A 22,729-nucleotide genomic window follows, 5' to 3' on the forward strand; every position below is an offset into this window, starting at 1 on the left:
CATGCGCCTGACGAACTATGATTGGCTGATTCGCTATGATTCGCTGGCGATTGGCAGCTGATCAATAAAGCAACACCGAGCCCGACAACTTGAACGAGTTAATCCACCGTTGAAAAGCAAAACGCAGGATGGGAAACAAATATTGGAGTGCCCGAGCGCCCTTAAATTGTTCAAATGTATCGCACAAAATTTGCTGGCCTTGCTGGCCGGCCGGCTGGCTCGCTCGCTCCGATGCCAGAACGAACCTCGCTCTCCCCTTCCTCAATTCCTTGCTCTTACACACCATGTGGCAATAACACCTCCTCAAAAAATATTTTAAAAAAGAAGGAAAACATCTAGGCCGAGAGGGCCTAGGACGAACGCAAAGGGTATAATCACAAGTCACTGAGCGACAAAAAACAACGAAAACTAACATAAACTGTTGAAAACATCGGCTATTAGGGGATATAGTATGATTTCAACCACACAACGTGCACAGTCTCAGATTGCTGTTGTCGACGTCGGGGAGCCTGGCTTCCGTCAGGAAGGCCCTTCACAATGCAGGTCACTAACTCGCTGGAATTCAGGTCACTAACTCGCACTAACTCGGCAGGGTTCTAAGTAGCGGCTCGGACCGTACAAAAGTTTCTGAGATAGTAATTTTCAGCGGAGAGGGGTCCAGACCAAAACTTGATCCCCAAGTTGGAAGTCGACTGGTCGATGGCGGAGATTGTAACGGCGCGCATCGATGCTCTGTTGTTTCTTTATGCTCACTCGGGCAAGCTGACGTGCTTCTTTCGTGCAGCATTGCTTCTAACATGTATTGTCAGCACTTCAAGGCAGCAAACGAGGTAAAACGGCGTGAAGCGTGTTGTTTCTTGCGTAGCAGTGTTATATGCGTACATTACGTAAAGTAAACATTACCTATCGTTCCACCTCTTGTGCTGTACGTCTACGTTCATAAACAGCGTGTCAGTCATCGTTTTGTTCAGTTGTTTAGTCAGGTCATTTGACTGAAGATAATACGTAGTTGTATTTCGATGGTTCGTGTAGCTGAGTTTTAAAAAGTCGTCAGTGAGCTGTGCTGTAAACGCTTTGGCTCGTTCTGTGATGACGTGCGATGGGGCGCCCCGCCGTATAGTATGATGCTCTGTATGACAAACTGGACAACCTCGGAAGCTGTGTCTCGAGGTATAGCGCCTTTGTTTCCGCATACCGCGTTAAATAGTCTGTGGCAACGATTATCGACGTGTTTCCAGAAGATGACAGTCGAAACGGGCCCAGATGATCCATGCCGACCTGGTCAAAAGGTTTGCAAGGTTGGCCACTCGGATTCAGCAGTCCCGCAGGCTTCACAGCTGGCGACTTTCAGCGCTGGCATTCACAGTAGCCTTGGACGTACCGCTTAACACACGCGGCAACTTTCGGCCAGTAATAGGATTTGCACGCTCTAGCAAGGATTCGCGTTAAACCCAGATAGCTAGACGGAGGCTCGTCATCAAACGCGAACAAAACTTCGTCACGGAGGTCTGCTTTAAAAAAAATCACATCATATCACCCTACGGGCAACCATGGTGGGATGCGAAAGCATCGCGGGGGGTGCGCATCGAGTTTCCGTTTCGTTTCACTTGGCAACACAACCCAATGAAAGTTAGAGTGCGACAATGTATTGAGAAGAGAGGAGACGTTGGTACGGGGTTGTTTTCGTTTGATGTGTACGTCGATCGCCCCGTCGTCGGGAACGTTCCTGGGTAGCGGCATTGCACGAGTTCCTGCACTTCGATCGGAACGTTCACTGACTTGCCGCGACGCTGGCGTTCGTTCTGGACGCTCCCGACCTTGCTCAGGTTGTTGACGAACCAAAGCCGGTCGCACACGTTGCAGCTGTGCTTGAAGCTCCGAACGCAACAACCCCGGCTTCCCGAGCCTTCCTCTGCTCCGCGGCGGTGGCACTGCCGCTGCAGCTAGCGCCGACGTTGACGTTGTTCATGGCGTTTCGCACATCGTTGCACAGAGAGATAAAGAATGACGGAAGCACAGCGAACGCGTGCTTTATACTGCGCCGCGACACTTGCGCCGCCTACTGGCGTACCCTTAGAGAGAGAGAGAGAGAGAGAAAGGGAAAGAGTGAGAGAGTTATATGCAATGATATGTTGCGCCGCACCTGTGGCGGAGAGGGGGAGAGGAGAGGAGGAGAGCGCACACCTGCGTTGGAGAGGAGTATGAGCGAGAGTTGCACATGCGCAGTATGGGTGCGGACGCCACAGAACGGACACTGCCCCAAGCATAAGATGCTGTCGCCACTAAAACTTGAACTTAAATTTGCAGGTTTACGTGCGAAAACCACCATCTGATTACGAGGCACGCCGTAGTGGGGACCTCCGGAATAATTTGGACCACCTGGGTTTCTTTAACGTGCACCTAAATCTAGGTACACGGATGTTTTCGCATTTCACCCCCATCGAAATGCGGCCGCCATGGCCGCATTTCGATGGGGGTGACACTTCTGTGGCTTAAGGGTGAGGTTAGCCGATCGGATGGCTTCGAGAACTTTCCGCAGTCGTTTCAGGTGTTCGTCAAATGTCGCCGAAACGCCAACCACGTCATCGAGGTGTACGAGGCAGCTCTGCCGCTTCAAACCAGCGAGCACGGTGTCCATCGTTTGCTGGAAAGATGCTGGTGCTGAACAAAGGCCGAAAGGGAGTACTCTGAATTCGTAAAGGCCCTCTGGAGTGACGAAAGAAGTTCTTGTGTGGTCTCGTTCATCTACCTGGATTTTCCAGTAACCGCTCTATAGATCCTGAGACGAAAAATACTTATCTTGCCGCAACCTGCTCATAGAGTCACCGATACATGGTAGCGGGTAGATGTCCTTCTTGGTAAGATCGTTGAGGCACCTATAATCAGCACAGGAACGAAGCGAACGAAGCGTTCCGTCGTTTTTCTTGACAAAAATGACCGGTGAGGACTCTGCAAAGGCTGAATGAGGCCATCAAAAAGCCTCTCCTTCACTTGGGGTTGAATTGCCTCACGTTCTTTCGACGAGACACGATAGGGCTGTTGCTTGATGGGGCGTTCATCGTCGTATGTTGTATTTCAGTGCTTCATGATTGGCGTTTAGCCCACCTTAGAAGACCGAACGAAGCACGCTTGGAACTCGTTCAAGAGTTCCTGCAGTTCGCTCTTTTTGTCTTCCATAAGCTCGGAGTTCACATCGATGCATCTGAGCGAACTGTAGTATGTGCCAGTTCAGAAACGAAACACTCAGCGATGTCCGTTGATGGTTCGGCGTAGGCGATGGCAGTGCCACGAAAAATGTGCCGATACTCAAAGGTAAAGTTGGTAACGAGGACGGCTGTCTGGCTATCACGAAGTTCCACAAGGCTTCGCGCTACACAAATAGCTTGGGTCAACAACAGAGAAATGTTGCCTTCTACAATGGCTTCATTGCCTTGCAGATTCTCGGACTTGACCGGAACCACCACACTCGTACGTGGCAGTATAATGATGCTGTTGGCCGAAACGCGAAGTGCGGATCTGCGTCCGACGGCGTCGGTCTGTGCTGTAGCCCTGTTTGTCGAGAAAGTGGTGCAGTACTCGCGGAGGTCAAAAATAGCGCCATATTCCTTTACAAATCTATCCCAAGAATTAAAGGGAACACTCGCGCAGGACCATACAAGTGGCGAGAAAAGCAGCACCGCGAATTTCTACTCTGGCGGTGCATAAGCCAAGTGGTGTGACGACGTGGCCGCCTGGCATACGAACTGGCGCCCCAGGTCAGGGCAATGTAACTTTTTTTTCAGAACGCTCGCCAATTTACCGCTGAGAATCGCGTAATCTTCACCGGTATCTACAAGTGCACCATTTTTCTGCGGTCGATCAATACCAGTCAAATCTTGACAGCGGCAACGGGTTCTGGCATCATCGTCTTTTCGGCGTGCTGCGGTCGAGTTGATACGAGGTCTCAGCGCGTCGAGTATCAGCGGCCTCGCCTCGGTAGGTCATTGACGTCAGCGTCCCGGCGGGGACTTGATGACCGTGCCTGAGTCGTTCTCGAGGCGGTATCACTAGCAGGGAAATATCGTCGCGGTGAGGGCGAGTGTGACTGCCGCTGCGATCTGCCCAACCTGCGCTACTGGTCGAGGAATTCTGCGATGACGGGAGGCCTCTGGCTGAACCTGGGTCGGGGCGAATCGCTAGAAAAACCCCGTAGTCCGAGTCGTTGGTACAGGGGCACTCCCGATACACATGACCAGCTTCGCCGCAGTGGTAGCACAGCGATCGTCGATCGGGTGCTCGCCAAACCTCTTATTTCCTTGCGGGTGTTCGGTGGTCGTCGAAGTACGGTAGCGGAGTTGTCGGAACGGCTTGCGCCGATTGCGACGCGACTGGTGAAGCAACATAAGTAGGTGCGAAAGCTTGGGCGAGGCGCAGCAATGTTTCTGCGCAACTCTTGCGCCGGGACTCACTTGGCAGAGGAGGTGCTTCACTGCGGGAAAGAGAGGCCTCAAGCTCGTGATGTACTTCGTTGCGTACGACGCTGGCGAGGCAGCTGATTGGAGGTGGCAATGTACAGTGTTGTTCCTGCAGCTCATCGCGAACCACTCAGTGAATAAATTCGCAAAGCAAAGTGAGCTCACACCCGAAGCCTACCGGCGTATCCGGGGTGGAGGCGGCATTTACCTGTCGGTTGTATGCCCGTGATCAAATGTATACGGACCAGGGGTTGCGCGATAAAGCTGTTTTTCTCCTCTGCCTGTTCAGCTTCGGACCGTCAACTGGGCTTTGGAGGTTGCCGAAAGTCAAGGGCTTACGGCCACCTCACGCCGCCTAGCAGAAGAAACCCCGTAATTTAAATAACTCTGCATCTGACGAAAATAACGTTTTCCCTCCTCCTCCTCTCCTCTGCCTGTGAATGTAGCTTGAAATATAAAGACTGCTGTTTAAACTTGGCATTGCGAAGTTTACAGTACACTCGCAAATTTCAGTTTATGCATGTTAATGTGGAAGAAATTTAGTTTTTTCAGTGAGCCTGTGGTCCGTATAGACGGTTTCAGTGTTTACAAACAAACCTCGCTTGCCGCTGATTGGTTGCCCCATCGGAACTTCCGGCAGGAGAGCTAGAAGCACTTCCGGCTATGTTGTTTGAAGGCATGCGCGACCCGAGGCAGGCGTGTCGATGTTCGCGCTGCTTGGTGTAATCTGTGATGAGCTGATTCTACATCGTGAATATTGTCGAGATGACGAGCGACTACTTTAAAGCGCTTAGCACCGAAGCAAAAGATTGGTATCGCCAAAAGCTGATGTTTAGAGGCAGAGAGCTGCCCGATCCGCTGGACGATGATGTGCGATTTTCGTATTTGCCGGGCTCCAAACACCTTCCCTCAGTTACAACCCCGGAGCAACAAGCGGAGCATCTTAGTGAGGACATGCAATGAACGCAGACTCTTGTCTTCAAGGCAAGTAATGGGACTGCCGAAAACTAGAAAAACTTTAATGGCACTTTTTTTCTTCTTTCCGGGGTTTTACGTGCCTAAACCAGTTATGATTATGAGGCTCGCCGTAGTGGAGGGTTTCAGATTAATGTTGACCACCTGGGGTTCTTTAACGTGCCCTACAACACAAGCACACAGGCGTTTTTACATTTCGCAATGGCACTTTTATTGCTGCAAGATGGAGGATGAAGTGGTAAGCTGTGCACGTGTACATGCACATGTTTTCTGCGTCATATGCCTTGTTTCTGCTTTTCAATATGCATTCACAAATAACTGTACATTCTCAAAAGTCATTTAGTGCAAGAAGCCTAGGTCTACTGAAATGGGACTAACTTAAATGCTCACGAATTTACCACACTTCTGACAAAATGAAACGTGTAGTGTTGGGCACAAGATTGCAATCCATAATTGGCCTCCGTTAATTCGTAAATGCCTTTAGAATGTGGCCGAAACTTCCTACATGCGATTTACTGCGATTCTGCTCTGCGATACAGATACGAATGCTCACACTGCCGCCGCGGTGGCTCAGCGGTTACGGTGCCCGGTTGCTGACCCGAAAGACTGCCATTTGGACCCCGGCTGTCGCATTTCGATCGAGGCGAAATGCTAGAGGTCCGCCTACTGTGCGATGTCAGTGCACGTTAAAGAATCACAGGTGGTCTAAATTATCCGGAGCCCTCCATTGCGGCGTCTGTCATAGCCTGAGTCGCTTTGGGACGTTAAACATGATAAACCAATGCACACATGTACCTAGGTAGTAAAGCTGCAGAAGTGCACTTGTGCCCGAGATACCAAAAACATTAAAATAAAACGGCGACAGCATGGCACCCACTAAACAATAAGTTTAACTCATGTTCGTAGCATGGCGATCCACATCAAGGCAAGAAACTGGACGAGCGGGCAAACTCGGGGCGAGAGTCGCGCTGCTCTCGCGTGAGTTACACGACGTACGGCCAGAACAATCGTGCAGTAGCACTTTTATTATTCAGCAGTCCGGCTACTCCACGTAGGAACGTACCTTGGATGAAATGAGCAGAGCAAATCTGGGAGCTCTTGGTAGGCTCCCAGATTTGAAAAACACCGTTGACGAGTAAACTTAATGAAAACAGTCGATGTTTCAAAAGTTACTCGCCGTCACGCAACACACTGAATGCCACAAGTCGCACTTATATCGACATACCCGAAAAATAACACAGAATATGCGCAGGACGAGCGCGCGAGTCAACAAATACCAGCAAAAACGAGCAAAAGGAACGGCTACCGGAACTTTCCTAGGGGCGCCGGAGGCCGGCGCACAGCGTTGCCAGAGCGCGGTGGCGCTGGATGAAACCATCTATACTTTTGCTCACAGGTGTACATGTTGAAGTGTCACTGCTGAAGTGTGTTCTCCATAGCGGTGGCTTCTGTAAGGCACTCCGCAGCAGTCTTCGGCGGATTCCAAACAAGACCATCAAAGAGCTGTTCCTTTACGCCTCTCATCAGATGATGCACCTTCTTATCTGCCGACGTGCTCGGATCGGCACGCTGAAAGAGACGCGTCATTTCCTCCACGTGCATCGTGACGCTCTCGTTGGTCTTGTGAACGCGTGACTGAAGGCTTCGCTGCACTTTTTCCCGCCGATCGGGGCTCCAGTAGCTTGCGCTGGAACTCATACCACGATTCCGTAGCGTTCACTGTGGTAGCAGTCATCACTTTTTCCTAGAGGTTTCTAAGTTCTGGGGCGAGGCCTCGGATTCACCGGCTTGTGCGGCGAACTGAAGTCAGCTTCAATTGTGGGGCGGTGTTCTTGCTGCCCATTGGGGTCTTCTGCATAAGTCGAGCTTACCCAGCAACCTCCACCAACATTGTCGCGTATTCCTTGTTGAACTACACGCTGAGTGAGTCTCCAGACGTTAGCACTCTTCTGAGCGTAAGAATCGACTCATGATATGCCAAGATAAACGTCGTTCTCCTCTTCTTAGGTCTCTTGCTCTGCCACACCATGTGGCTATATAATAAAAATGTCCATCAAGGATGTTCTACTAAAGAATGCACCCATATTGGAAAATTTCAGGGAAAGTCAAGGCGCATAAAGGATGTTTCGACATCCAAAACACCCCCGAGGCTGTAATTTTCTTGAGTGTGAAGCCTAATTGTTCAGCCAAATGCGTCCTTTGAGTACTTGACGAATGTACACTGGTTATTGGTAGTATTCTGCCAATTTAGGAGCGCTTGTGAGTACACGCTGAAGCGACTTGGCTTCTTTGCGGGGTACGAGGTAGCAGTCACCAGGAAGGAGCAGTAACTGGGTCCTTAAGCGTAGAGGAAACGTTATTTAATACGTGAACATAACAAAGCGGCATGGACTGCGCCACAAATGAAACGAAGACAACGCTACATAACAAACATGCCCGAGGCACCGGCAATCATCTCTGAGCGCTGGTCGATTAACCTGGGATACCATGTTATTTTCTATCAAAACCATTGTAAACACTGTTGTGGGTCTTGTGCCTTCTATGTCTATATTTCATTTTGCAGAGGAGGTACTTGACATATGGTAGTGGACATACGCTAGCAATTTCAACTTATCTGCAAAAATGTCCTTGGTAAAACATAGCATGATAATATGGGCAAGTGAAGCTGATATTAAGTCGACTACATATTATGTAGGCACCGGTTTCACTTCGTCATATCTCATATCTAACAGCACAGCTGTTGTGTATCTTATATTAATACCTTCTATTTCACGACATGTTACAGGGTTTAATGTTATTACGATGGGTAAATGCTGTAATCATTCTAAAGAAGACCAGGTCCCTCTCCATCACAGCGCTCATTATAATCACAACTATTAACGAAGTAATCGTTCATTGTCTTTACTGCTTTGTAGCCACTGAGAATACCCGTGTATGCCACTATTCTTGCGCGTTTTCTCACCCAACAAGCCTCTACCGTCGTACCAGATTTTCTTCGGATCATTGCTTATTTTGCGCACATCTTTTCACGGTAATTCATTTTAGCTATTTTCAACTCATGACCAAGCTGATTCTAAACTCTTTAAAAGCGTATAATATCCCGATGTCGCATGATTTTACTCATGCATTTTTCGTCATTGTTTATGTACATCATTTGTAATCCATGGCTTTCCGACTTTATTTCTTTTATCATTTTTAGCCCGTCCGAGAAAGCGAGATCACAACATTTCTCAAGTTTCTCAATTAACAGGTTATATGCCAAGTTAGGGTCAATTTCCTCAAATACGCATTCGCAAATCTATTCAATAACCCAATGACGAGACAGTTCCAACATGCGCGCGTATTTTACGAAATAACACTGTATTTTTTTCTGTATTTGCTAGGTGGTGACCAAGAGAAGGAAAATGCCGAATGTAGACAGATGATCACTTATCTCTAGCAAACGCAGCAAACGCGACCCTAGCAGCATACAGCGGTGAGCGCATATTTCTGATACTAATATCCAGCAAAGTAGCTGTTTCAGCCATTGGTCGGGCTACTTCCGTCATAACGTTTTACCAAACTAAATAATTCATAAGCTCCACTAACTTCCTTGCTGGGGCGCCCAGGGGAAGCATGTCCATGTTTCCGCCACCCATTACTGTATCGTGATGTATCTTGATGTAGCAACAGGACCACATCCAGCGAGCCAGAAACAGCATTTTTTTTTTCAGGCTCGATTATATAGCCAGGCCACGCACGAATGGCAAAGGAAAACGAGAAAGGGCATGCCTTGCGCCGAGTAACCACAATTCAGGAAACGCCGGCGCATATCTTATTGCGTGGCAATACAGTGACCACGAAAGGTAATCCATAACGACATAAGTAATGCAAGATACTTTCTATCGACTAAAACAATTATGTCTTACTACCACGCTGGAAGAATACATTAAAGTGTCTGAACGACGCCGTCTGTCTGCAGAGCGAGCTGACTACTACTCTGTTCGGGCTTCCTCTCTTTGCCGGCAGGAGTGCTGCAGTGGTGGTGGTGGGGGGGTCATCATTTTCTGTCGTCTGCTAGCGGCGTGAGGCCCTGCGCTCACGCATTGCGCTGCAGCAATACAGCCTGACAATGCGAGATGTTACTTTCTCCGTGGCACTGCTGGCACTCGCCGATTGTGTATTGCGGCTTCCCGTGCTATTTGCGAAGCAAAATTGTATATGCAACTTGAAACCACCTACTGAACTGTCTTTCATCTTGATTTACAGTGCGGCCATCTATCGTCGTACAACGTCTAAGCTGGTGTTTTCAGGAAGTTTACCGCCTGATCTTGTCTACGTTTGCTTGTGCTGCGTCTCAGGTGAAAACTCCTGCACCGTAGCCTCGATTGTGCTTTAGCATGCAGGCAGTGACAGAGATGTAGTGAGCCGAGCAGGCGATCGAAGCCATCTGCACATGTTGGTTTGGATGTGCGAGAACATTCAAATTTTCTCATTTGGGAGTACAGCTCCTTTTTACGCATTGTTTCGGTCAGAAACAATTGTTATAGCGTTATTCTAGCTATCGCGTGCATCGTTCAGACATCAAATGTATGCACAAACTCCACGGCAGTTGTCTAAGTATGCGTAAGCATACCCCGAAATTTCAGATGGCCCACGCCCAAAATTCAAATTGGTCCACTCGCCATTTTCAGTCCGCCCATTCCCAAATTTAGGTTGGCCCACCCCTAAATTTCAAGTGGGCCCACGCCTACTATAAATTTCCCTATGCATTTTCTATGGAGCCCTATGTATCCCTGTGGGTATTCTCTCCTATCAATTTTTCTTTTGGTTTGAATTTTTCGTGCTCGCTTATAAGCTACTGTTGTAAAGTCCGAGGATCCGAGAGGCAACGAAGGTTCCATGGGCGATGCCGTGGCAGGTGCCGGGAGAAAGCGAGGTCCAGAGCGATGTAAGAGATGAGAAAAGAGTTTTATATACAGATTTACATGTTCGTCATTTTCATGTCCGAGCGTCCTCACGACACTCAACCCGTGTTTTTTATCCCATTCTTTCCCCATTTCTCTCATCGAGGGAATTCAATGTCTTTTCTCTTGGCCAATTGGACTGTCGCACCGTTTGCAACATCCCGCCTATGGTGACGCACCACACCGCCGGTCTCCAGCTTTGGTGTCGAAGCTTCGACCTGCCTTCTACGCAATGACAATGCAATTTCATGAGAAACTTGGGTCAACGTGGTTCCCACGATGTCAAAGTCGTCAGCGTAGGCTTTTTGCAGCAATTAGCGGGTGGTAAAATGCCGATGACGGCTTCAGAGTTTGGGGACCTTCACAGAATCCGACTCTTTCATCACCTCAGACGAACACGCGACACAGAATCACTTGTCAGTCAATTTGACGTGGCGTAGGTTTCGTCGCCAGCTCTTTGGCATTGAAAAGACGATGCACCGTGAATGACCTTTCATAGCTACACGCTACCCGGTGTGCATACTTCGCCCAGAAGGCTCGACAGGTTCAACAGCATTCTGTTACTGCAGGTTTGCCGGGTTCTTGGTTGAGAATTCCGCCGGGCACAACACTACCAATCATCTACGTTTACACTATTATAACGATTAAATGGTTTAACTTCGCAAATCACAAAATTTTTCTGCGGACACAAGGCATTACACTTATTTACTAGGGATTATTTAACGCGCGCGCATGTGTGAGGAGCCCCGCGCGCCGTTCCAGCTGCTGTGGTTGACGGACGGATGGACGGACGGACGGACGAACGGACGTCCGTCCGTCCGTCCATCCATCCATCCATCCATCCATCCATCCATGGACGGACGGATGGATGGATGGATGGATGGATGGATGGATGGATGGACGGACGGACGGACGGACGGACGGACGGACGGACGGACGGATGGATGGACGGATGGACGGATGGATGGATGGATGGATGGATGGATGGATGGATGGATGGATGGATGGATGGGTGTGTGTGTGTGTGTGTGTGTGTGTGTGTGTGTGTGTGTGTGTGTGTGTGTGTGTGTGTGTGTGTGTGTGTGTGTGTGTGTGTGTGTGTGTGTGTGTATGTATGTATGTATGTATGTTATGAACTTCCCTTTGAAACAGGGCGGGGCGTTGGGCCACCAATTTCTTGGTAATATTTTGCCCGATGTCCTACGTAGGTTTAAAAAAACACAGAAACTTCATCTTAAAACTTTCTGAGCCCCTATTAAGAACTTCGTTTTTTTAGGCCTCCATGAGTTGTCTCCCTACTTTTCGGCCACCAAACTTCCAATCGTCTCTTTCTAATCTCTATTGTGGACATGTTTACTTTCACCCTGCTATCGCTGAACCCAAAGCTTCAAGGAGGCCAGAGGAGCCCCTGATTGTCCCCCAACGATCCGCGCCATCTGCCGAGAGAAACGTACACCACTACCGAAAAAACGTCGGCGCGGCAGCCTCGTTGAGACGCCTTAATCTATATTCTTGCACGCTGCTTGCTACCCAAGGATGGCCTGTAAACCACAGTAATTAACAAATATCGTTTGAAGGCGTGTCACTAGACGTTCTATATTATCGTTTATTAATTCGGGTTTCATGCTGTATTACTTTCTTAACAGACGGTCACTCCACGTCCTCTTCCCGCAGCACGCACTATACCGTTGAAAGTGCAATTTTCAAAAAAAGAAAATAATGTATGTCAAACTTGGAAGAAAGATAACAAAAAAAAAGTCACAGGCCTGCGCGGCACACGCAGCACAGTCACAGCGTAAGCTGGTGGAGCGGCTCAAGAGTAGCTCCAATTTCGGCACCACGCACAACAGGGTCTTCGCGGCAAAGTCTCTTCGCCTCGTTTTGACGAGAACGATCTGAACTGTCCGCCCAGCGCCGACGGCGAGCTGAGGCTTGTAATGTTCTCTGCACAGCAGTCTGCTGAGTCCGATGATGCCTGGTTGTAGCCGCGCACGTAGCTCTACGACTCGCTTCTTCAGCAGCGGTTCTTACCTCGCGAGAAGACACCATAACGGGTACCGAAGAGGTATCCAGAATACGTGGCGCTCATCTCACATCCCTTGACCCGTGGCACGGTACGTTGTTGTGGTTGATGATGATGATTGTTTATTGGAATCTTCAAAACAGTGTGGTGACAAATAGTCACCTAGCCTGCTTGAGTTAACCAGGTTCAGTTACAACTTCTATATTTAACTTATATGTCGCGCATGCTATGTTTGCAGGCGCCTTAACTAGATGGTGCCACCATACTAGCGGAGACTCGGGATCGCGTTGATTGCGCGCTAGGGCGCGTTTATAGGGCATTTTTTCGTGGCCTGATATCAAGCGCTTGCATGGCTGAGTGGTGGTGTATCTGACTCCCGTGCAGCGGGCCTGCGTTCGATCCCTGCGGGAACCGGATATTTCTTTTTTTTTTTGCATTTCCACCGATAGCGCTTACGGGCACCGGATTTCAGTGGCGGCGGCGGACGCCATCTCCAACGGGACCGGCAATTGGAATGAGCCTATAACAGCGTATTATACTAAAATAGAGCAACTGTTCTTTTGTGACACGTATGCTACGTGTGTTTTTAACTAACGTTAAACGCTTAGGTGCATCCTGTACTGAAGAAATTAAACAGAGTAATGGCAGCCATCATTAGCCATTTGAATAGTAGCACTAGAGCGACATTACTAGCGGCATTATGGCTTGGATCTATTCTGCCTCTCTGTTCATCTTATCAAGAGCAGAGACCATGACTATTTCCAGCACAGCCGAACTTTCATTCCGGCGAGCGAATGCTTTCCCGCCTGATGTCCAATCAAATTTCCAGTGTATTTCCCTTTTACGTTGCACTGCGGCCACAAGAAGCTGTTTACCATGTCTCGTCAAATGTTCATTGACGGGCACTGCGGATAACGCCTGACTGCTCAGTACCCTACTGTCAATGATGACTATTCTCGCTTTTCTCAACAAAGCTTCCCTGTTTGTCCTTCGTAGAAATCGAATTGCTTACGTTATGTCGATCAGTAGGAACTCTATGACATATATCGACACCCTCCTCAAATTTGTCTTCATGTACAATGACTCCAACCTTCCTAACGGCCTCAAACGGTTCTACATCAAGGCAAACGCCCTTAATTTCCTAATTATTGGAACGCCACTACTAATCAACCTCCAACACCCTGCACATTATTCTGTCATTTCCAGCTTTCAGCTCCCCATTTTTTTAATTATTTGCCGAAGGTCCACTTTGAAGTGTTTCACTTAATCCAGAGTGTCCTTTATCTCTCGTAGCTCTTTTCTCAATTTGCGGCGCAGGTTTTCAATGGCCATTGCAGTATCACGCGGCTCCTTCGCCGTTTCTGTGCGAAAAAAAAAACTAAGAGAACAAAAAAAGAAAAAACATGTGGCGACGAGCGACCGCGTAGACCGGCAAAGTTTCAGGGCTCTGGCGGGAGAGGACAGACATACACCCGATCTCTTAGCGTAGCATTTTTAATCCTCCTTTTTGGAACACTAGCCCGTGCCGGAGCGGGCCAGCCGCTCGTGCCTCGCGTAGACGCAAGCGTCTACGTAATTTTCCTGCGACGCCGATGCTGCGCCCACTACAGAAGGCTCCCCCCCCCCCCCCTTGGTAGCTGGGTCACGCAGTCGATGAGACGGTGTCGTTGAACGTCGACAAATAATCTGTAGTTGTGCAAGAAGTCTGCTCCATTGACTGCACGACGGACGTCTGCAACCAGGAAAATCTAGTGCAACGCTCTTCGAAGGCCAAGGTTTAGCATGACGGAGCGTGACGAGATAAAAATGTAATCCTGGTCCCGTTGACGGCTTGCAAAAACGACAAAGGTGTCGCTTCTCGGCCACGGGTGTCTGTCTGTCCTCTCCCGCGAAAGCCCTGAAACTTCACCGGTCTACGTGGTCGCTCGTCGCCACAGTTTGGTGACCTCGGATGAGATACTGCCATACGCTCCTGTGGTAGAGACGACCATGGACCAGACGACCAACGCTACGACAGCTCAAGGCCAGAACCCTTCCGACGAACGCGGTGAGGCCTGCTGTTCGGCCATCGCCGTCCACCTCCCACAGTACTGGGACCAGCATCCCTCGGCGTGGTTCCTTCGGGCCGAATCGCAATTTCAAGTCACTGGTATCCGCTCTCAAGCCTCAAGATTTCATTACGCCGTTGCAGCGCTCTCGCCCGCGGCCAGTGACGAAGTAGCAGATCTGTTGAACGCCCCATTGTGTATACCGCCGCCTACGACGATCTCATAGCAGCCCTGCTACAGCACACAGCCGTTTCACAGCGTTCTCGCATCCTGCAGATTCTGTCCGCTGAAGAACTCAGCGACAGACGCCCTAGTCAACTTCTTCGCCGAACGAGGCAGTTGCTCGGAGACAACGCGAGATCCATCGACGACACGCTGTTGCTCGAATTGTTTTTGCAACGACTCCCGGCTAACCTGCTGATGGTCCTGGCGAGAGCCTCTACCATGGATCTAACCGGACTTGCTGCTTTGGACGACAAAGTCATGGAAGTAGCCACCCCAACCATCGAAGTCACGACATTGTCTCCGGGTGAGAATACAACCACCCTGCAAACCCTTACCTGCTCTTCAGCAACGCAATCTCCGCTCGACTCCTTGTGTGAGCGCATGGAACGCATAATCTCTGGAGCGGAACATCGGCGCACGTCATCTCATCGCCCACGCAGCCGTAGTTCCTGCAAATCAAGACGCACGGGCACCCGTAATGAAACGTCAACTACAACGTCTGGCGTTTGCTACTACCACCGCCGTTTTGGAAACGATGATCGTCACTGTCGGCGTCCCTGCGCTTGGCAGGGAAACAGGCCAGCCGACCTCTAACGGCGACGAGTGGTCCAGCCCAACACACAAGTCGCCTTTTCTACATGACGAACAGAGTTACGGGACAACGGTTCGTAGCCTACACAGGAGCTGACGTCAGAATTCTACCCGCTCACCACTCCGACCGAAAGGTGGTTGGAGATGATTTTCTCGGCCGTGGGCGCCATTGCCAACGCCGACGCCGGATTTCCTGCGACACGCGTTAAAATGCAACGCTAAGAGATCGGGTTTCGGTTTTCCTCTCCCGCCAGATCCCTGAGCCTTTACCGGTCTACGTGGTCACTCGTCGCCACACGCACTTCAATAGAGCATCAACGAAGATAACAAAGCATACCTAATGCGTCCGGCCGTAGTGCATAACTTGTGAGCAACTATCAGCTACAATACTGCAGCGAAAGAGTTTCTCACTTGCAAATGGCGTATCTTTTAGTGCGTGGTGCCAACGTGCACGGCTGCTGGACTGCGTCATGTGATTCGGTGTAATATTAAACGTCACGCTTTTATGCCGTGAAATCTGACGTGTTTCTTGCCCGGAATGTGTCGCCGATCTCAACCTTTTTACCATAAAAATAGCTGAGTGACAAGTTTCTGCGACTTGAAATCACAGCGTACCGCCTGCAGTCGCGAGCAATAGTACAGCCCGAATAACACTTGTTTAGTGTGGTCGAGTGGTGGGCTACGCGTTGCGCCAGCGTCCACAGCTGCTATCTCGAGGCCCTCGCGGTAGCTGCTAGGTTCCACATGCGCTTGTCCTATAGCGGATGCACCTACGATGCGGCATGCCCATGCCTGCTCGTCTTGGAACATCGTTCTGTTCATTTTTGTTGTTGTTTGTCATTCCGAAAAATGGCGGTGATATCGACCGATTGACCACTCTAGACAAGTCTGATTCAGACTGCCTGTTGCATACTTGAAGCCCAAAAGTGCACTAATAAAACGAAATTTGGCTCATCCTTAAGTCTACACATTGCAATGGTAAGCATGACGAAGTATTTGTTCCGTAAAAATCGTCGCACATGAGAAACAACTGTACTGCCAAGCGTTCGGAGTGATGCCTCAATGTCCGCGCTGCTTGTGCATCATCCACAGCGTTTCTTGCTAGGTATGATACAGAGTATAAAAGCCAATGAACCACGTGGAATCTCACTCTGTCCTTCATAGATATCGGTTCACCTGACACACATGCCGTTCAATGTTAGGAACATTTTCAATTAAAGAGCCACTAAAGAAAAGCATCATTTCGCCTGTATTAGCAAATTACTTTTCTACAATGCCAAAAAAATTTCCTTTGTTACTGTGAAAAGACGCTTGATAAGCTGGGAAAGATGCGAGAACGAGACAGGTAGCAACGCCAACTTGAACTTGCCGCACCAGCTCGTCATGGCGTGAAGAATTTTGATGGCGTGTGCTTCGGCCTAATTAAGTTATCAGTAAAAATGAACTGCGAAAGGAGCCGAAGACTGAGCTTAGCAAGTTACCCACCGTGGTGACGTATAGTGTCTGTCACTGGCGTAGCGCAGATAAGCACGAGGGCGCGTCATCAAATCACGGTCGTGGCAGCCGCATGCATTTCGATGCAAAAAGGTCCGTGCGTGTGTGCTGTGCATTAGGTGCAGGTTAAAAAACCGCGGATGGTCAACATTAATCCCGAGTCCCCCACTACGGCTTGCCTCATAATGACACTGAGGTTTTGGCACGCAAAATCCCAGAAATCATTTTTTAACTTAGTTTCAAGAACTGTTTGCTGAGGCACAACAGTCCAAATGCTAATAGAATACTTTCAAATTCGTGGCACCACACTAACGTAGCAGCTCGGGGATTTCGGTGATCAATTTAGAAAATGAAACTTAGGCCTTCTTTCTATTTCCCACTAATCAACCTTACGCCGCCATTTACAAAAATAAAGTTTTGCAGCAATATTTTGCCGATCTAGAACCATTTAGTATTTCGCTACGGTGCCCCTTTCATTTTTCCTAATTCAGTCCTGCCTTACGGAATGCACGCGTCCGATCGCTAGACGCATATCGCTCTTATTTCAAACGATCAAAGCGCAGAATTCATTAGCGGGCACCGCACTTCATTTACACACCTTATCAGAAAGGCAAACATTTTTTTTTCACTGGTAGATCTAGAGGAGCCATGCGTACACACGAATAAGCGCTCGGAGTTCCCGAAACGAGACCTGCAAGTCGAAGAAAAAAACAAGGAAAACAGGAAAACATTTCTGCGCAGGCTAACGCGGAAGCAGCCGTGACGCGTGGCCGGTTTCGGTGGCGGTTTCTAATTTCAAAAGCGTGTATGTCTTTATGTTCACTGAAGCTTCAGGGTGACATCAATTTTCATTTACTTATTGAAAGGCATATGCATGTATGCCGCTAAATTTGAATATGCAAACAGAGGTTCCATAGTCGGGACTGCTTATTGGATCTTCCTTGCCATATAATACATAATATATAGCGCATGCCTTGGATAAACATTTCGCCTACACCAAAATTCAGTCGGCAATAAAGTATGTCCTTACGCAGTAAATAAAAGCTCTCGTGAATGATAAATATCCCAAAATAATATATGGATATATCACTATATATACATGAACCTAAAAATGTCATAAATTTTCCAAGAAAAACGGACAGTATAAACTAGTATGAAACTAGTTGAGCGCAAGCAAATTGAAATATTTCAAGGCTGTTCAAAGTGTAAATCCGGTATAGCACGTTTTCCTTTTTCTATAGGCCGTATTTCGGCCTTGCACTAAGGCCTGTGATTGGTTCCCTCTATTTGATCAGGCCTGCGCACTACGGAAATAACATGAGCAGCGTGTTTTTCGGAAGCGTGTGCCATGAAGAAGAGAGCTGCTGCGTGCACCAGCACACCTTCAGTTTTATTATTTGACAGGAAGCTTTCACGTCTCCACAACTCTAGGCTTTATTCTCGCGCATCTTGTCACCCACCATGGACTTCTCCCACTGTCACTTTGACTTTTGTTGCTGGTGTCTTCTCGGTTGTTCGTCAAATACAAGAGTTGCCTGTCGTTGGTGTTACCTTTTTTGTACTTTTGCTTACCGAATAGTACCGAATTCATCCTCCTGATAAAGGTACATCGCTTCACTGCTGTTGCCGGTCGGACCTTTTTTTGTTGTTTTAGTTCCTTTCTTCGTTTACACGCAAACGGAACGTTTGCTATCTTTACTACCCCTCTTTCATATATTGTATAAGTCTTGCCAATAGATAAACAAGCCGTTGATAGTCAGCAACTGTGTTGCTTTGTCTTTATTAGTCCTGTTGCTGCGTTGTTTTTCACGGGATGTTGCTCAGCTAGCCCAATTTCGCATTCTTATTAACACTTTTCGATGAGGGTGCCATAATCTCTAATCAAAAATTGGAGGACGCTTTACCTGGAACGCGATAGCGTTATCGGGCTCCGTTCGCATCACATTTTTTATGGGTAGGCTTCACTGTAAGCACAACTTGGGAAAGCCAGCTTACAAAGTCCAAGCTTACACTGATCTCCTCAAAGTCGGCTTCACTTTTAATCACAAATTCATTGCAGTGAAGACACTTTATAGGAGCAATTTAAGCCGTCTTATATCATAATTTTAAGGCCCTAGGACCTTTTTTATTATTTTAATAATTGTTTGCTGTGACCCCAAGGCGCGCGCGTGTCCCAAATTTAGAAAGGCTCCGTTTTCAACTAACCCCTCAATGTTGCCTAGAACCAAAATACAGCAAAACAGCGTCAGAACTGGAGGACGCTTAAGCTTCGCCTTTAAGAGTGGAAGCCGATAGCATTCAAAGATCCCTGGCTGCTTATTAGGCTTTTTTCTCGTATATTCAAATTACAATCCGACGCTATCACGCCTGTAGGTTGTCGTTAAGTCGTACTTTACAATGTTTCTGACGGATTTTACTTTGAGAAATTTAATTTTTGTTCACTAACGCCTTGCGCCACGCGGAGGGCCTGTGTGGTCGTTATGATGGGTTCGGCATGATTATTTCCGCCATGGACGCCGATGCTTAATGCTGACGCAGCCGCCGTCGCCAGATTTCTGCGACATGAGGCCCTTAACGCTGTAACGTTAAAATGTGCAACCAATTCAACAAAGAGGTGCATTTGCGTTTATGGTACACGCTACTTCTGCCTCGTTTCTAACACCTCAGAGGTATCAGCGGGGCTGCCTGCCCGACACATTTAACAAAAAGAAACAGGAAACTTATCCTGAGAAAGGTAACTTGGGAGCCAAATGCAACGCAAACTATTCAGTGAACCTGTTCACATTTTATCACGTTACTAAAATCTTCATTGCCACCAGCCGCTGTAATTGATCTTTTTTTATATTAAATGGCATTTCTTATGTGCATTCAGAACATCAAGTGCCTGTACCAAATTTTCATGTAGGTGGCAGAACTGCGTTTTAGGCGCCACGGGGCGCTAGTTCGTTCGCGCGCGTACGTGTTGCAATCACCTCACTTCATGGGCTAATGAATCCAAACGGCACTGAGAAACCAATGCTATTCCGAGTTTACCTTCAAGTATACTGGAAAAGAGGCTTATAAACCGTTACCGTGCCGCTTGCACTTCTATTTTGACCGTTCGTCTGTCGCAGGCAAGTTTCTGATCTTCAGAACGGTCGACTGCTGGCTCTCGCATTCCTGTTGCATGCCGAGCGCCACTTCACCGCAGTTTTACTGTTTGTCAATATTTGAGCCACTGAGCTACACATGCCGAAATCTAGCTTTTATTACGACCATTGACGACATCGCACGCCGGTGCCCGGCGGAACACAGGGAGTGTACGCGGCGCGCTGGGAAAGGTTTCACGGCAGATAACGCACGCCGACGCTTCCGATGGCGGTGCTTCCGCCGCAGTGTGTGGCGCCACCTTAAGGAGCTGCACAGCACCGAGTTGCCATTTCAAGAGGAGTACGTTTACACCTGAACACAATGCTTCCACGTGTCCCGCATTTGAACCATTAATTCATATTTAGAACTGGCATTGTGTGCTCCTTTACTGCTTGAGTTAAACTTTGCGGTTTACTTTTCAAATATCTCTAACGACAACATTGAGCACTCGACTGTAGAAAGCCTTTGCCTGTGTTGTGGAGAATCAACGAAAGTGCTTTTTGAACCCCCACACATGTATCTAAGCACAATTTATTCTGTTCGAATGCTCGACACTCGCACATCCCTTGAATCTCGTCTTCGCCACACGGCTATTGCGTTTTTCGACGTTTGGCTTCCTCGCACGACTCACAGACGACGGCGGATGATCGCACAATATGGCAAGTTTAGCGCAACGATCACGGCATTGTGTACATTTAGAGGAATTAAAAACGTTTTCATGAGAGCTAGAGAAGTTAGCCTGGCGAAATGTCTAATATGCTACTCGAGATGATTAGGCCAAATGATGAAATAACGAATATATGCAATAAATAATTTAATACATGCGTGAAAAAAATGATTCACTATTCAAAGCAAAGAAGGAGGAGGAAGAGAAGAAAGAGAAAAAAGCACGCCGTAAGTAAAGCGATACATGAAGGGAGCAAGTCCTGAAAGACTTGATTAAAACTTGTGCCTTTAAAAAGATAAAATTGCATTTGTCGTGCACGACGCTTTAATTCAAGGTCCGAGCGGCGCTTCGCAGTTCCAGGCTTCCAACTCAACAGAAGTACACCGAACTCTTCAAACAATTTCTGAGGTTACTAAATATTTGAACATGCAGATTATATGTACCAAGTCATCGCAAACATTCCATGCGCGGTGCGCGGGTGTACTACTACTTTTTTATTAGCTCAACAAAAATGAACTTTGTTCTATTTTAAATTAAAATTATTTGTGACAGCAGTCGCAGTAAATACGTTCAGAGTGGCAGAAATCGGGTGGAATCTGATCGTTTTCTGTTTTGTTTTTTTCTCTAGCAAATCAATTGCGCCGAGATGTCAGTGGTCATGTCTATGAATCTGTTTGTCAGCAAGAGCATCTTCTCGTTGGTCGGCGTTCGAGTGCTCACCAATCGTTATGGCGATCGAGGTCATCGCACAATGACTATCCGGCAGCGGCAAGTGGCGGAAACCAATTTGGTGGACGAAGTTTCTGTTGACACGGGACCAGAACCTCCACCTTTGTTTCCCTCATTGGCACGGTTAGACCCTTGGCCAAGGTCAGCAATTCTTAAAATTACAGCTGAAGTGGAGCTTTCTACTCCGCGAACACCATTCGCTCCGTGTTTCTTCAATCTAAAGCGCTTATATCTCACGTTGCAGTGGCCGTGAACAAGCATAATTGCAGAACGGTAGTCACGCAACTAACTGTTATTGGGTGAAACCCAGCCCACACAAACAGGTAGCACCTAGCACAATGATAGCGGCAACCACACTCACCTATCGTCGAAATATGAAGGTCGGATCAGATGCGTCGACTAATTATGCCTGACTCGTTGAACCTTCCAGCGTAATCGCGGAGGCTCCCGTATGTTCTGGAATGCACGCCGCTATTCTCGTCGCGCGCGCAATCGGAACACAAGGTTCGGTGGCAACATAAACAACCGATAGAACCAGCGATAACATTAGAGAAACGTCCGATACAGAAAGGCACGTCTTGCGCTGCGCTATAACTGAATATTTCTTAGCAGGTGAATGATGGTCACTGGGAAAAAGAAATATGTGGAAGTGCCCCCTTTTTGAAAGCATCGTCCCGTACTGCACACAGAACGCGAGATCGAGTAACAAAAGCACAAGTAATAAAAAATAATAAAACATAGAAATAAGGTCCTAGAATTTGTTCAATGCCTTAAGACGCACTACGTGGATGACTTAAGATCGCACGCGGCATCGCTGTAATTGCGTAATGCCATTCGGTACGACCTCATAGTCCAGTGCGCGAATACGTCGGATTATCTTAGATGGTCCAAATAAGGTCTACCTAGCTTTTCACTCTGTCCTCGTCGGTGTATCAGGGTCCAAACCCAAACACGGTCGCCAAGGTAGTATTCCACATAGCGTCGTCGGAGGTTGTAGTGCCGGCTGTCGGTCCTCCGTTGGTTCTTCATGCGCAGGCGGGCGAGCTGTCGGGCTTCTTCAGCGCGCTGGAAATAGGCGAGACGTGGAGATTGTCATCTTCGGTGATGTGCGGCAGAATGTCGTTGAGCGTCGTCACTGGGTTCTTTCCGTAAATTAACTTGAACGACAACATCTTCGTTGTTTCTTGCACTATCGTGTTGTAAGCTAATGTTACGCACGGAAGGATGGCATCCCACGTCTTGTGCTTCGACGTCGACGAACATTGCTAACATGTCGGCGAGGGTCTTTTTCAGCCTCTTCGTAAGAGTATTCGTCTGGGGGTGGTTGGTAGCTGTCCTCCTATCGTTTGTCGGCCTTTACTTCAGGATCGCTTGCGTAATCTCCGCTGTAAAAGCCGCTCCTCCGTCTGAGATAAGGACTTCGGCGGCACCATATCGCAGCAAGGTGT

The 22,729-nt window shown here is 48.2% G+C and overlaps 1 pseudogene; it reads left to right on the forward strand.

Moving 5' to 3' along the window:
* Window positions 1-14,387: 14,387 nt before the first annotated feature.
* LOC119443709 (uncharacterized) lies at window positions 14,388-15,524 on the forward strand (annotated as a pseudogene).
* Window positions 15,525-22,729: the final 7,205 nt, after the last annotated feature.

The sequence above is a fragment of the Dermacentor silvarum genome, chromosome 3 (assembly GCF_013339745.2).
Source record: "Dermacentor silvarum isolate Dsil-2018 chromosome 3, BIME_Dsil_1.4, whole genome shotgun sequence".
In the NCBI taxonomy this organism is placed as follows: domain Eukaryota; kingdom Metazoa; phylum Arthropoda; class Arachnida; order Ixodida; family Ixodidae; genus Dermacentor; species Dermacentor silvarum.